This window comes from Polyodon spathula, chromosome 3 (genome assembly GCF_017654505.1).
Source record: "Polyodon spathula isolate WHYD16114869_AA chromosome 3, ASM1765450v1, whole genome shotgun sequence".
NCBI classification, from domain to species: domain Eukaryota; kingdom Metazoa; phylum Chordata; class Actinopteri; order Acipenseriformes; family Polyodontidae; genus Polyodon; species Polyodon spathula.
In genome coordinates this window covers 81,891,953-81,909,567 of record NC_054536.1, presented here as the reverse complement: position 1 = coordinate 81,909,567, position 17,615 = coordinate 81,891,953, and positions in this window count along the sequence as shown.

Below are 17,615 nucleotides of genomic sequence, written 5' to 3'. Positions count from 1 at the left end.
AGTGGAATGAGTTGAGGTTTGTAAAGTATAAAGCCAGGGGATGTGATATGTTACGGCTTGAGCAGTGCTGAGATATGTGGAACACAGTAAAGTCCCACGAAAAAAACTGAAGACTGAAAAATTCAGAAACTTATGTGTTAATGTGCTTATTTTCGTGACTTGCATGTACATAGAGGCAATTCTTAGACTTAATAATTAAGAATATTATTATTGGTCGAGTGTGTACCAGATTAAAAAAGAACTCAAGTAAAATGGTAATAGGATTATTGTTCTTGCATTTAACTGTATTATGATATTTTGTAACTACTGTAAGTCACTCTGGATAAGGGCGTCTGCAAAGTAAATTAATAATAATAATAATAATAATAATAATAATAATAATAATAATAATAATATCTGTTCATTGAGCAAAGCGGTAGTGGCGACAGGCTGTGTGTGCACAGCACACTGGGTCTCGGTCTTGTAGAAAAAGAATGTGCGCAGAAATGAAATCATTGGAGGCGAATGAGGCATGATACTATCTAGGTGATATCCAGGGTGATATACTGTCTAGGTGATATCCAGGGTGATATACTATCTACAGTGGCTCTCAAAAGTATTCACCCCCTTGGACTGTTCCACATTTTATTGTGTTGCAACATGGAGTTTTTGCCAGTGATCAACACAAAAAAAGTCCATAATGTCAAAGTGAAAAATAAAATCTACAAATTGTTCTAAATTAATTACAAATACAAAACAGAAAATAATTGATTGCATAAGTATTCAGCCCCTTGAGTCAATATTTGGTAGAGGCACCTTTGGTAGAAATTACAGCCATGAGTCTACTATTTGAATAAGTCTCTACCAGCTTTACACATCTGGACACTGCAATTTTTGCCCTTTCTTCTTTGCAAAATTGCTCAAGCTCCGTCAAGTTGGATGGGAACCTTTGGTAAACAGCAATTTTCAACTCTTTCCACATATTCTCAATTGGATTGAGGTCCGTGCTTTGACTGGGCCACTCCAGGACATTAACTTATTTGTTTTTAAGCCACTTCAGTGTGGCTTTGACTGTATGTTTGGGGTCATTGTCCTGCTGGAAGATTAATCTTTTCCCAAGTCCCAGGTATCTTGCAGACTTCAGCAGGTTTTCCTCCAGGATTTCTCTGTACTTTGCTGCATCCATTCTGTCCTCTATCTTCACGACCTTTCCAGGCCCTGATTCACAGAAGCATCCCCATAGCATGATGCTGCCACCACCATGCTTCATGGTAGGGATGGTGTTCGCAGGATAATGTGCGGTGTTAGGCTTGCTCCAAACATAGCGCTTAGTGTTGAGGCCAAAAAGCTCTATTTTGGTCTCATCAGACTATAGAATATTCTTCTACTTGGTCTCAGAGTCTCCCCATGCCTTCTGGCAAACTCTAGCCGAGATTTGATGCAAGTTTTTTTCAACAATGGATTTCTTTTTGCCACTCTCCCATAAAGGCCAGTTTTGTGAAGCACTCGGGCTATTGTTGCCATATGCACAGTGTCTCCCAGCCATGGAAGACTGTAACTCCTTTAGAGTTGCCATAGACCTCTTGGTGGCCTCCCTGACTAGTGCCCTTCTCATCCGGATACACAGTTTTTGAGGTTGGCCTGTTCCAGACAGATTCAGTTGTGCCATATTCTCTCCATTTCATAATAATGGACTTTACTGTGCTCTGGGGGACATTCAATGCCTTGGAAACGTTCTTATATCCTACCCCTGATTGGTGCTTGCGAAGAACCTTAGTCTGGATTTGCTTTGAATGTTCCTTCGTCTTCATGATGTAGTTTTTGTTAGAAAATGTACTAACCAACTGTGGGACCTCCCAGAGGTGTATTTAACCTGAAATCATGTGAAACACCTTAATTGCACACTCTATTCAACCAATTATGTGACTTCTAAAGACAGTTGGTTGCACCAGAGCTTATTTAGGTGTGTCATAGCAAAGGGGGTAAATACTTATGCAAACAATTATCTTCTGTTTTATATTTGTAATTAATTTAGAACGATTTGTAGATTTTATTTTTCACTTTGACATTATGGACTTTTTTGTGTTGAGCAGTGGCAAAAACTCCTAATTAAATCAATTTTGATTCCATGTTGTAACACAATAAGGTGTGTGTGTGTGTGTGTGTGTGTGTGTGTGTGTGTGTGAATACTTTTGAGAGCCACTGTAGGTGATATCCAGACTGATATACTAACTAGGTGATATCCACAGTGATATACTATCTAGGTGATATCCAGAGTGATATACTGTCTAGGTGATATCCACAGTGATATACTATCTAGGTAATATCCAGAGTGATATAATATCTACGTGATATCCAGAGTGATATACTAACTAGGTGATATCCACAGTGATATACTATCTAGGTGATATCCAGAGTGATATACTAACTAGGTGATATCCACAGTGATATACTATCTAGGTGATATCCAGAGTGATATACTGTCTAGGTGATATCCACAGTGATATACTATCTAGGTGATATCCAGAGTGATATACTAACTAGGTGATATCCACAGTGATATACTATCTAGGTGATATCCAGAGTGATATACTGTCTAGGTGATATCCAGAGTGATATACTAACTAGGTAATATCCAGAGTGATATACTAACTAGGTGATATCCACAGTGATATACTAACTAGGTGATATCCACAGTGATATACTATCTAGGTGATATCCAGAGTGATATACTAACTAGGTGATATCCACAGTGATATACTATCTAGGTGATATCCAGAGTGATATACTGTCTAGGTGATATCCAGAGTGATATACTAACTAGGTGATATCCACAGTGATATACTCTCTAGGTGATATCCAGGGTGATAGACTGTCTAGGTGATATCCTATCTGATATGCTATCTAGATCAGTAGTTTTCAAACTTTTTAGGCCCTGTACCCCCCTTCTAAATAATCTTGTCTACCGCATACCACCATCTGAGATAGGGTCATCATAACATACCTATGAAAACAGGAACAAATAATGGTCTTTTCTTATTACTAGATTAAGTCTTGTAAATGGAAAACTGCTGTTAAAAACTAACAAAATAAAATGTAATTAGTGAACAACAGTGGAACCATCTCGACTGATGGGCTACCATCTCGACTGATGGGCTAAACCAAGTGAGGTAGCTATTGGGGAATACAACATTCCAACATAGTGATAAGGAGAATGCCAACTCGCAGTATCTAAGAGACTGGAGCAGTGGATTTGGCAGAAGAGCACTAAAGAAAGCCAATGGCAAAGAATCTGCGACAGCAAGATGTCTGACACAGTTGGGCCAAGCCTGGCGCATAGAAGGCATTTGACCATCACTGTGGAAAAGGAGTGGAGCCCTTACCACTTATTATCCAAGGATAATCATGGAATGTCGCCAAAATAGTCTAGTCAGTGACAGAATAAATGGGAACCCTGGTGTTACCTCGCTGGGTAGGGAAAGCCATGTGCAGCAGGTGGCAGCAGATCATGATACAGTGACTGCACAACAAGGACAGTATGAAGATAGCCACATGGAATGTTAGAACACTATACTAAAAGGGCAAATTAGAAAACGTAAGACAGGAAATTAAAAGATTAGGCCTAAGCATTTTAGAATTAGGTGAAGTAAGGTTGAAGGGAGCTGGCAAGCTCATTGATGATGATTTTTATTTTCTCAGACGAGAAAGGCCATGAAGGGGGGTTAGGAGTTATGTTAGATGAAAAAGTCTCAAGATTCTTATTCTGGGGCATTTCAGACAGAGTGGTAATGGTAAAAATCAAAGGACAACCTAACATGAACATTATTCAAGTGTATGCACCAACAACAGACTATGAAGCGAAAGAAATAGACTTGTTTTATGACCAAATAGATCAAGCAAAATGTCAATGCAAATCACAGGAAATCATTATAATAATGGGCGATCTAAATTCAAAAGTAGGGAAAGGGAGAGACATGAGAATACAGTAGGATCCTTTGGCCTGGGGGAGAGAAATAAGAGGGGACAAATTGGCGGAATGGTGTGATAGAAACATGCAAATAGCCAACACATGGTTTAGACACCACCCAAGATACCTGTCGACATGGAAAAGTCCAGGAACCAAACTGTTTACATGACAATAAATGAGAGATTCAGAAACTCAGTAGTGCAATCAAAGACAAATCCAGGAGCAGATTGTAATAGCGACCATGTACCTGTAGTATCTGTAATAAATGGTATATCATGCTTGGAAGACGGAGACGACCTTATTCCCAACAGAGAAAAGAACAGACAGAAATGGAGGACAGCTGCGATTCTTGCCTTAATGGAACAAAGGAGGAAATAAAGCAATCAGATTCTGATAAATATGAGGAGTTAAGTAGACAAATAAAATCTGAGTGTGATAGAGCAAAAGAAATATGGCTAAACAGTCAATGTCAAGAGATAGAAGATCTAGGAAAAATAAATAAACAGATGATGTATGATAACATCAAGGAGGTGACATGAGGAGGCAGAACACCAAAAGGAAGTACAATTAGGATGGTAGAATTGTCATGCAGATGGAAGAGGTACTGAAAAGGTGGGAGGAATATATAGAGGAACTTTTTGAAGATGATAGGGGAGAAAAGCCTGAAATCGATAGACTAATGGTGGGACCAGAGATATTAATTGATGAGGTTAAAAAAGCCATGAAGAAAATGAAGAAGGGGAAGAGTACAGGAAATGACAACATAATGATAGAGGCAACTGGGGAGTTTGGAATTGAGAATGTCACACAATTAGCAAACAAGATATACAACACAGGGCATATACCAGAGGAAACGTTTAAGTCAATATTCATAGCCAGGGTAAGAGGTCAAATAAGAGAAGTTTCAGAAGAACAGTATGGCTTTGTGGAAGGAAAGGGGACAAGCAATGTAATTTACATTACAAGAATGTTGTCAGAAAGAGCTATACAAGTTCAAAAAGGTTTTGATAAAGTATGACATACAGATATGATCCACATGTTAAAGGAGCTCAACACTGATGGCAAAGACCTAAGACTAATAACAAATCTATACTGGAACCAACAAGCAGCAGTCAACATAAAAAATAACCTAACACCCTGGACAAGAATACAGAGAGTTCTAAGATAAGAGTGCGTCTTGTCTCCAGACCTGTTTGCATACTATGGAGAGATTTTACGTAGTATAATAGATGAGGCAGGGATAACAATAGGTGGAAGAAACATATATAATATTAGATATGCAGATGATACAGTACTAGTTGTAGATTTAGAAGACACATTACAAAAATTAGTACAAAAGGTGCATGAAGCAAGCAAAGCTCGGGGACTGAAAATAAATATAAGGAAAACGGAAACCTTAGTCGTATCCAAAAATGAAGCTCACCACAATGCAACATCCAGGTAGATAACAACAGAATAAAACAAGTAAATAAATGTGTATATCTAGGCAGTACAATATCAGCAGATGGAAGATGCACAAAAGAAAACCTGAGCCTCTGAAGGGAAGAGAGCGAGAGGGAGACAGAGGAAAAATATCTGGACCGAATACTGGTGGCCCTAGAAGAGAGATGAAAACCATATGAACAAGGTGGCGGAAAATGATTGTCAACATCAAGGACACGGCACCCTGATGATGATGAATGTATACACACCCTCCATTTAACTTTTCCAGGGTTCCAGTCAATCTGCACAACAGGCTCTTCGTATCATGGTTCCTCTTTCCATTCCCTTCTAATTCAGCCATCCCCTTCTAATTCAGTCCTGCATTTGGCCGATATAAAATCACCCCCTTTAACCACCCAGTTACACTTTCCCCTTCTACTAGTCAGAGTCATCTATGACTATCCTAGCCCTGGGTTCCAAGAGTTTCTCCACAAGCAAATGTTCCAGTTCCTGAAATACTTGTACACGGAATTCATGGTTGCTCACTTCTATACTACCTAATACTGGTCTTGGGTGTCTAAAGGGATTTGAATGCATGCCTGCCCCTGCCCTTAGGGATCTCCTGGGGATGGGTTGAGGTACTACCCCTGGCCCTGACTCGACACATTCTGGCCTGACTGCCCTTGCTGCTTCTTCCGGTGTCACTATGGGAGGTTGACTTATTACAGCACCCTCATCCTTGGATGAATCAGACTCTATTCCCACTGTTGGCTGACTCTACAAAGTTATTACATGCCCTTAAATCAGACTGATGGCCTCTCCTAACCTTTTCTCCCTCTCCACTGACACTATAGTATACATAGTGCCCTGTGCTGATTTAGAAAAAATGTAAATAAAACCTTAAGGCATAAAGAAGTTTAAAGATTAATCTGAACCTTGTTGCCAGAGGCTCTCTTGGCAGCCATTTCTGTTTTTCCTGTAACAAAGAGAAAATCAGGATTTTCCACAGCTAGCCAATCAGAATTGATATGGGTGAGATGGTATCACTCTCAGCTACATCTTCAATTTATTTAAAATGTATTTAAGCAGGTTGTGTAGCAAAGTGCTGGCCCCTAACAAGCATTGCACTCACTCAGCCTGCGGGACATATTCCACCTTCCCGTCCCCATTATAACTATAATCTCTCTCTCTCTCTCTCTCTCATATATATATATATATATATATATATATATATATATATATAAATAATATATATATAGTATATATTATCTCACGTTATACAAGGTGGACTCAGCAGTTGCAACAATGTGCATTAGTCCATCCATCACAAAATCCTGCTAAATTAGTTGAACTGGTTTTTTAGAACACACCCAGGACTGGATGGCATGGGGTGTTTGGCAACATGTCAGATTGTGGCAAGTAATATGTTTCCATTAAATACCCCCCCTCTCCCCTTAAAAACAGCTTAATTATTATAAAAAAATACTAATCTGCACACTCATTTGCTTACTATAAAACACACATTCAGAATGCCTTTGGCATTTATTCTGCATGTGCAATGTACAGGGTCTGATACATTACAGCTATGCTGACTTTTTCAAATAAATTCCCATGGTCTGCAATGTAAACATTAATCATCACAAAAAAGCTGACGCAGCCCCTATTCTTAGTCCCAAAAGGCATTAATGTCAATATTTTGTGTTCATTTTTCTGAAATGGCACTTTGCCTGAAACTCAGTTGGCTCGTTTCTATGACTATCAAACCATCCTTTATATGTTGACAGCTATGCCAGAAATGTTACATTTTTCATTTTCATGCAGAAAGTGTTCATCTATACTAGATTACTGGTGCAACCTTGCACCAGTTTTGGGGATTTTTGGGATATAAAAAGAGGCAGCCTGTGTGCTAGCCAGGGGTGGAGAGCTGGAGAAGTAACCTGTCTTGCTGACCTACGTATCCTGTGCTTTTATGCTAAATAAATGTTTGCTCTTCAATAACTGTTTCACACTTCCATTCTGACCAAGTCATTGCAATATGTTAATCTGACAACTAAAGCTGGAGAGCTGCTCCTGAGTATATAAAAAAGTAATTAAACATAATATTTGTGTAATTCCTATAAGAATTATGGCATGCATCATAACCGATGAAAAACTTTTTTCAGAATTTATTGTGTGTATATATATATATATATATATATATATATATATAGATCGATAGATAGATAGATAAAAAGTGCTTATTATCAAAATGAACATGTTGAAAAACAAGATTTAAACTAATGAATAGCAAAAAATTGCTCCAAATTAGTCTCCAAACAAAAGAGGGACACTTGGCTACCCTTAAAATAAATCATGTTACAGTAAGTCACCCTGATGCTCTACACTGCAAAGTGAAAATGCTCAAAACACTGAAAAATGCATGTGCAGTTCTACCGGTAAGGTCAGACACAATAATTCAGAACACTGCTCACTGAATACAGCATATTTTATGCCTAATTACATTTGTACCCAAAAGCAGGGCACCTTGTCCTGCTTTATGTTATGGCTAAAATCCAGACATTTGGAAACACAAGACTTTAAGGCAGCCAACCTGACCTGAAAAGTAATACACTTATCCTTTTGATTCAATTCCAATAAAAAGTCTGGATTAAAGTCACATACAATGCACGAACAATCACGTCCAGTGCTTGAAAATCTTATTACAGATGGTAATTGAAAAGCCTTTGTTTTCTTAGCTAACTGTTGCTATGCCATCAAGGATTACCTGGTCTATGTGATCCAAGAAGTTATATTAAGAAGAGATAAATATGGTTTCAAGAAGTGGACATATTGCTATTTGTTTCTTGTCTGGCATTTAACTTGTGGGTGTCATTCACTCTGGTTTTGGGGACCCCTGTCTTTCTAACACAAGAACTAGTTGACCCCAGAAAAGGGAAATCTACATTCAGAGATACGACAGTCTAAACCACCGATTCCCAAACTGTTTACCTGAGGCCCACCTGTTCAGCTACTTTAGGTACCGGTCCACTATTAGCAATTAAAAACATTTTTAAACCATTTTTAATCTTTTTTTCCTTTGTATTTTTTTGTTGCTTTGTTATTATATACAGTATTGAAAAAAAAAAAAAAAAAACAACATACAACATTGCTTCCGAGGCCCACTCAGAACTGCATTGTGGCCCACCCCTGGTCTAAACCACTGTTCCAGTGACTGAGCTGGCTTCCGTTCTTCTTCAGTGACACCACCTGGCAGAAGTTTTAAAAGAACGTTCACTAATCCAAAATGCATGTTCAGGGAAAAATGTGTTCAGACTATATTGTCAACAGTATACAGTTCCATTGGGAGCCTCACACTTAAACATAATAAGCTGCAAATTAAGGCTGCTATGATAACATGTACAGTATCAATGAGCACATGGTTAGTATTTGATATTCCAAAACTATACTTTAAGTAAGGGATAACACAGGACAGGGCATGGGTTGTGTTGCATTAACATACTGTAGTTGGGTTGGCGGCACAAAGCCGAATGTTTATGCAACAATTATACATTGCAAGTTTAATATGCTGTGTATTGATAATTTATTAATTGAACTGTAATTAGACCAAAAAAAAAGCTCCTCAATGCATTAAGCTATATTTATGCATGGTTTAAAACCCCTCAGCAGCCAATCAGCATGCAGCATCAGAACATTCCGTTTTATAAAATATATTATGACATGTATGTTTTAATTTGCTAGAATGCTGGCATTCAGTAGCTCAGATGGGACTTGAACCCAAGGTCTACTGGCTCCAGGTCCTCACCTCTAAGAGCTAAGAGAAAAGACTCACAGTGCCAATTCATTTCTGACAAGGACCAGTGTTCGCTTGGAACTACAGGTGGAATTTAATAATAAATACAAACAGAACACCCCCTTCAGTAGAATGGTATTTAAAAGCGAGCCATACATTATATTTCTTTTGTCATTTGCACTACATTTCCATACATCTTTGTATAAAAGGATCACCTGTCTACTGTGACCAGTCTTTTTAGTTTTAAATAACCTTTGTAAAAAAGCTCTCAGACATATTTACTTTGCCAGTTTTACCTGCACTTTATTCTGGCAGAGTCATAAAGCCAGTTTAATGTGCCATAATTATTAGTATAGTCATGTTAGATTTGTCCCCCATGCCCCACCATACATATAACCAGTGTTCAGTTAATTTGTCCCCCATACGACTAACGGTTAATTACCTTTTTAGAATATATACAGTACTGTGCAAAAGTTTTAGGCAGGTGTGAAAAAATGCTGTAAAGTAAGAATGCTTTCAAAAATAGACATATTTGGTGTGACCACCCTTTGCCTTCAAAACAGCATCAATTCTTCTAGGTACACTTGCACAAAGTCAGGGATTTTGTAGGCATATAGTCAGGTGTATGATTAAACAATTATACCAAACAAGTGCTAATGATCATCAATTCAATATGTCGGTTGAAACACAATCATTAACTGAAACAGAAACAGCTGTGTAGGAGGAATAAAACTGGGTGAGGAACAGCCAAACTCAGCTAACAAGGTGAGGTTGCTGAAGACAGTTTACTGTCAAAAGTCATACACCATGGCAAGACTGAGCACAGCAACAAGACACAAGGTAGTTATACTGCATCAGCAAGGTCTCTCCCAGGCAGAAATTTCAAGGTAGACAGGGGTTTCCAGATGTGCTGTCCAAGCTCTTTTGAAGAAGCACAAAGAAACGGGCAATGTTGAGGACCGTAGATGCAGTGGTCGGCCAAGGAAACTTACTGCAGTAGATGAAAGACACATCATGCTTACTTCCCTTCGCAATCGGAAGATGTCCAGCAATGCTACCAGCTCAGAAATGGCAGAAAATTCATTAAAAGAACTATCTTCAGCGTAAAGAAGAACAAGGAGTCCTGGAAGTGATGGTATGGCCCCCACAGAGCCCCGATCTCAGCATCATTGAGTCTGTCTGGGATTACATGAAGAGAGAGAAGCAACTGAGGCTGCCTAAATCCACAGAAGAACTGTGGTTAGTTCTCCAAGATGTTTGGGCCAACCTACCCGCCGAGTTCCTTCAAAAACTGTGTGCAAGTGTACCTAGAAGAATTGATGCTGTTTTGAAGGCAAAGGGTGGTCACACCAAATATGGATTTGATGTAGAATTTTCTTCTGTTCACTCACTTTGCATTTTGTTAATTGATAAATATAAACTATTAACATGTCTATTTTTGAAAGCATTCTTACTTTACAACATTTTTTCACACCTGCCTAAAACTTTTGCACAGTATTGTATATATATATATATATATATATAAAATATTTGACCAGACTGGCTGTAATTTGGGTTTGTGCCCCTTTAATTCAAAATACAAAACAAACAAACAAAACCCTAGCTCCCTCAGAGCACTAACTAAACATTTGTAGGTCTCTGACTAACACATAGGACAGCTAAGCTGTTTACCTGATATGTAACACGACAACAAAATACTAATACAAATTTCTATAAAACCAAAATGTAAGTTTTACACAGGCCTTTACAACTTCCAGCTGGATTCTTCACTCCACAACAGCCCAGAACAAACTGGCTGCACTCTTTAAATACCCTACACCTAGTTCTAATTTACAATTACCCTAAGGTGCAGGGGATTATTAACAAAACAATTAACAACTAAATTAAACAAAAACAATTAAATTAAACAAAAACTTGCATTTGCACATGTTTTTAGGGAGGGAGGAATCTGACCCTCCCCCTGCCACCTATTTACACTTTAAATAGTGAACAAATAGGTTTGTTGAGTAGTATTGTTTCTTGGGATCAAAATACTGAGCTCAAGTCATGTGATTTCATAAAAAGAGCCAGGTGCTCAGTGTTTGGTATTTGAGTTGAGTTAAAATTGCCAAAAGGAATTGATTAAGAATCTGTATAAATAGCCATTCGAAAATAGCATTAACGCAAGAACAGCAAAATTAACGCAAAAAAAGCAAAAGATACGACCATGCCCCGCTTGAGTAATGAAGATCGTCTGGTTGGTATCGGCATGATTGAAAGTTGCCTGTCTGTGAGAGAACAAGGTGTTCTGCTTCAACAATCAGCAGACTATTCCAGAGAAACCAAGAAACCGGCTCTGTGAGGGACAGGCCATGGACTGTCACATCCGACTGATCTACCTGTGTAATCGTTTACAGACTACAGTGGCCACAGCACAAAAAAATTCCGGGAAAAAATAACCCTCGAATCAGCAGAACAACTGTAGCTCGCCATCTGCATGAAAATGATTTGCATGCTCAGAGGCCGTTTAAGGGTAACATGTTGATAGCTGAGAGACTAAATCGCCATCTTCTGTGGGCCAGAGAACAAAGAGAGTGCTAGAGTGTTTTATTTACTGATGAATGTCGTTTTGCCCTTGGCAGACCTGACGGAAGACAATGTGTGTGGAGACATCATGGTGAGCGTTATGCTGATTGTTGCATTGTTCAAGCCAACCGGTGGTGCGGTAGAATTGTGATGATGTGAGGAGGAATATCCTTTAACACAAGAAAGCCTTTGATGCAGATTGACGGCAACGTTACTGCTCAGCGATATATTGACGAAGTCCCTGAGGCAACAGTTTTTCCGTTCCTGCAAGTCAATCCAGAAGTGTCAATTTTCCAGCAGGGCAATTCAAGACCACACAGTGCTAGGATTAAATTGTACAACTTTAGGAAAACAATGTTGCAGTCTTGCCTTGGCCAGATTTTTCTCCTGACCAAAGTCCAATAGAAAATTTTTGGCAGAAAATCGTCAGTGCCAGCCACAGGAGACAACCACGACCAGCCAACCTTTGCCAGCTGGCTGCAGCTGCACAGGAAGAGTGGCAGAACATCCCACAGCAGTCTATCCAGAGGCTTATCATGTCTATTCGTCAACGCTGCCAGGATTGTATTAAGTCTCAGGGATGTCATACCTGATACTAACTTTGTAATATTTTCATTTTTATAGTGTGTCATATTTCATACTGAAAATTTGATTTTTTGATCTGTATTTTTGTTCACATTTTCTGTGATTGTTTTATATCTATGTTTAAAATATTTGATTAAATCCACTACACCTGAGTGTTGCATTTCTTTTGTGCGTCAGTGTGTGTGTGTGTGTGTATATATGGATGAAAGCTATATTTGCATCCGGAGCCATTTGAAAAAAATGCATAATACCACAATAGTGACGTCAAAAAGTGCTAATTCCTCTAGAGGAAAATATACTTGAACTTTGACCCATTCGACTCCTCAAGGCCAAGACTTCCAATTCAAACACAAAATGTCTCATTACCAATCACTCGACAACACCCACAGTACAGAAATGTCCATTAATGATCAAGAAAATGAGAATAAATGAAAAAAAAAAAAAATGTAAAGCTGGTACATTCACATCTCGGACAAACCAGAGAGGAATGGTTAATTAAAACACTGTAAAGGCAATCATCCAAATAAAGTACTTAAATAAAAATACTGAAGCACTAACAGATAACAACATAGAACGTTTGTACAGCACTGAAACACTACGTTTAAAAAAACAAACAACTGTACTGCTGAACCTCGTCTCGGCTCGGTCAGCTCCCGCTCCAGTAGACCCAGCTCCAATCTTCACTTCCTACTCTGCTCAAGTTGAGCAGCAGTGTTCATGTTGATCTGGTCGATGAACTCTTTTAAGTCCATTTTTCTCTGGGTCTTAGGGGCGCTCACACTTTCTGACATCAAATGTGATATAATTGCACCTCACCACCAGTTTGTAGCCCCTTTAAAAACATAGATCCAGATACGGAAATTGAATTTTGCAGCGATTATGCGCACTTTTTATAAACACAAAACACAAATAAACAAACAAAACTGAAACAAAACCTAACTCCGTTTCGGAGCTCTGACTATACATTAACAGGTCTCTGACTAACACACAGGAAGGCTAAGCCGTTTACCTGACATAAAACAGCACCAAACAAACCACATCGGTTTAACACAGCACTTACTTTACTTTGACTGCTTGGAAGCAGAACACACTTTCTGCCACCATCTACACTTTCTGCCTCCTTCTACTCAGCAGCCCTGAGAATACTGGCTGCTGACTATTTAACCCCTGCACCTGTTCATAATTTACAATTAACACCAGGTGCAGGGGATAACAAATAATAAAAAATGAAACCATTAACAAACAATTAAACACCCAAATGTGCATTCTCACATGTCTTCTGGCGGGGGAAAACTTAACCCCCTCCCTGCCATGTTATATATATATATATATATATATATATATATATATATATATATATATATATATATATATATATATACTTACACACGTGTGCCACTTTTAGTCAGTATTACTGGTTCATATTCAAATATTCACTAATTTGCAGCTGAAAAATAATTTTCATTTTGTTTAAATATAGTGGCATGTATTACATTTTATCCCATTTCACTGATGAAAAATTATGAAAGTAAGTCCAAATCAAAATATATTTTAAAAATAGCAATAAAGCCATGAAGATGACTTTCCAAAAAATATATATTTTTGATATAAAAGTTATACATGTTAACGTAATAGTTTTCTGTTTCTGTTTTAACTGTAGTGTATTTCCATATTCCAGTTAGCTACAGTTAATTGAGGTAGTTTACATTCATTGGGAACCTGATACATCTTTGATATATAGTATAGTGCTTTTGCCACTGATTTACTGTATTTGGCGGAAAAGCAGTGCTTTATTAAAACCAGGTACTTTGTAAATAATTTTAAAGCCTGTTTTAAAATCAACAAGGTCTGTAGGCGGAATATAAATGTTATGCCTCAAAAGACATCTGTAACAAATACTTTTGACAAAAAAATATATCAGACATATATAGACCTTTTATGTTTATTTAAACAATGGCAATATTTATGGACATGGTATTAAAAAGATTATCAAGTTTGACATGACAATTTTATTAATCACTTACAAAAATATATACATTTGTATGCATATATGTATTTCATTTCATTTATAACATACTGTAACAGGCTACTGCCTTGTGCGTGTGTGCATTTGCTGCTGAGTGGCAGGCAGGAGATCGAAACGGAAGTTGTGTTGATATGCCCTGCAGGCGAACAGATTTTATTTAAATATTCACAGTGAGAACATACAGCAGCCCCACATGACGCTACCATCAATGGTAGCCATGGGACATATGGCCCAGCATTCAAAATGCTAAATAAAACACTGCACAAAAACTAAAATAAAAGGTACCTTGAAAACGGTGTGCGCGACCCTAATGCATGGAAGTCCCGCTTAGACACCTCACTTTATACTTTCAAGGGGATCGACAATCCTTGAACTAATCTTTAATTTATTAACAAACCCCAAGTCCAGCTACTTATGCGGACTTTGGCGGTTTCAGTTTCTTTATGTTCTGATCCCGGCTCACAAAACCCACTTTTCATGTGCAGGGCTCATGCCCTGCCACATAACACTCCTTGTGAAAAGCACACATGGCCACCACTGGCCACCTCCCCCCTTGACTGACACCTCTCTGCATGGATGGGAGGGTACATTGGGTCCTTGTGTGTGCTGTTCTATTCACCCTGGCTCCCCCTTAAAGGGACCAAGAACCGATGCCAGGGGAGCCCAGCGGCATGGATAGGGCAACCGGAGCACAGATGACTGAGGTGAGAGCCTCCGCGACAGTGTAGCGATGTTTGTTCAACCAAGGGGAGCGGAACAGGAGTCTGGGCGAACGGCCGTTCCACACATATACATGGATTTTACCACAGTTACAACCATGCCTCCTTTTCCCAAAACCATTGCTGCAGTAAGATTTAGCCCCTGGAAGACCAATAAGTGCAAGAATAACATTTCCCAACACCCAGCATGGGTTTGACTCTAAATATTTCATATCTTTGACAAGTAGAAAAAAAAAAGATTAAGGCAATTGATTAAGAAATTTGTTCCAGATGCACATGAACACCTTTATCCATCTGAAAGGGATTAAAATGTTTTGCTTCTTAAGGAAGACTGTAGATTTGTTGTAAACCACTGTGTTTTTTTTTCTAGTGCTGCATTAATAACTCTTGAATATTGATTTCTATGACCTTTTTAAAAGTCTGTTTCCATGGATTTAAAAAAGTTAGATATTTAAACATGAAACTGTTCAAGATGGTTGTTGTTTTTTATTTTAAGGTTGGAGACAAACTTTATTTAATCTATCCAAACAGACTTAAAAAAAAAACATTTTTAATACATTAGGGACTAAATGTATCGATTCCTTTAAGTCCTGTGGCCTTTTTTTTTGTCAGTGTGGTGCAGTAGTCATCAATATCATACTGCTGACACTAGTCTTCCATTTGTGGAAGTGAGTTATATCATTAAAGTCACAAATATAATACAATTATGAGGCTTAATAATATAAAGCATTATTTGTTTGCGCTTGATGTGCAAGAATGTTAGATGCCTCTGCAGCAGCTGCATCAGTGAGCTTCAACTCAAGGAGGTTCAAAAATCAAACAATTTCATGCAGCTACTGGAGGAGGAAATGAACTGAGCCAAGAGCAATAATAAAATTATACAAATGTTATTACAGACTAGCCTGCTACTGTCCTAGTTTAATTCAAATATTGGGACTGGAGGCAGTGCTGGTGGCAACAACCTTCCTGAATAAATCAACATTAGCTTACATCTAAATTATTAAGGAAGTATGAGACTTTTTTATTTATTGTATAAATTATTGGACAGTGTTTAGATATTTATTATCAAGCGTGTAATACATGTTTTTTTTTCTAAATGCCAGGAATAATAATTGTTAAATTTGAAAAAGATTCTGAAAAAAAAGTTCCTCAATTCGAACTGCTTGGCTTGCATGCCCTTTATCGATACATACACTTGGTGCAGTGACAAACCAGACAGCAGTGATTGTAAATAAGAAAATCAGTTAGACAAATAAAGCATTGATCATGTATTTCCCTCTTTTTTCCATTACTTCAAACAAAATGTCAAAGGTCTTTGGAAGGATAGACATTATTTTGTCATGATGATCAAGTGAAACTGTACATCACAGTTATGCAACTCATTTATATAGGTGCAGAACTAGCCTGGATGTCAATTTAAACCATCTGAATTATGCCTTTAAAATCAGCATACGTGTATATTGTATTTGTGATTGAAAGTGTGGTAAAAGTGTAGTTGGCAACCTTTTGGTACAACATATAAAGTTTGAGCCAGGGATATAAAGGGTGAGATGCAAATTACACATAACAAGTAAAGTACAAAACATTTGGGATAGAATTGAAAATGATTCTCAATTATACCTGTAAGACAGGGTTCCTATAATTAAAACCCTCAAGCATTTGAAACACTGTCAGCGGTCAATGCTAACTCCTTTTCCATATTTTTGTCTCTGCCCTTATTTGATTAAAGTTGGTTTTATGCAGTCCCAGACACATGGCTTCAGACTGTAAGAAACATTGAAGTCTTCCAGCCATGTTTGATTTTGTAATTAGGGTATCTTTGTAAACTACTTTAGCCCCCCCCCCCCCCACCCCCCAAAGCCATCAATTTGCAAAATGTACTTACTGTTATGGGCTTCTCACTGCTACTTCACAGCAAATTGCACATTTGTATTTATATACTATTTTCTATATTCTGTGGTGCTTTTGAAAAATGCTGGATATGCAGTACTGCTGTTATTATTATTATTATTATTATTATTATTATTATTAAATATGCATTAATGATTGTCTGATAATCAGGGGATATTGCAGACCTTGCAGGACTAGTAGAGTTTACTGTGGAGTTTTCACTTTAACAACAAGATCAGCACAGAACACGATGTGATGGTGCAATGTCCTATATTTCTTGTCCCACCATGTGATTATGCCACCTTCTGGAGATATAGGAATTTACATGGCCCAAATATGAAAAAACACAAAATATTAAATACTGTGCTCTCTTTTTTTTTTTTTTTTTTTTAATTAGATCTTTATTTTCTATTACCATTCTACCTTTCTACCTGCTGTGTACTGCTTGGTAGTGTAATAAATTGAAAGGAAACTTTTTTTTTGTAATTTAATCTACCAGTATTTTTTTTTTCTTGACATTAAATAATGCCTTTCTGTTTACTACCGGTAGTTTACACACATTTACAAAAAATGTAAATGTGGCAGCCTTAATAATAGAATATCAACCCAGCTAAGAAAGAAAATGTTTGTAAATTGTTGATGATAGTCCCCTTAAATGTACTGCTCTACTGA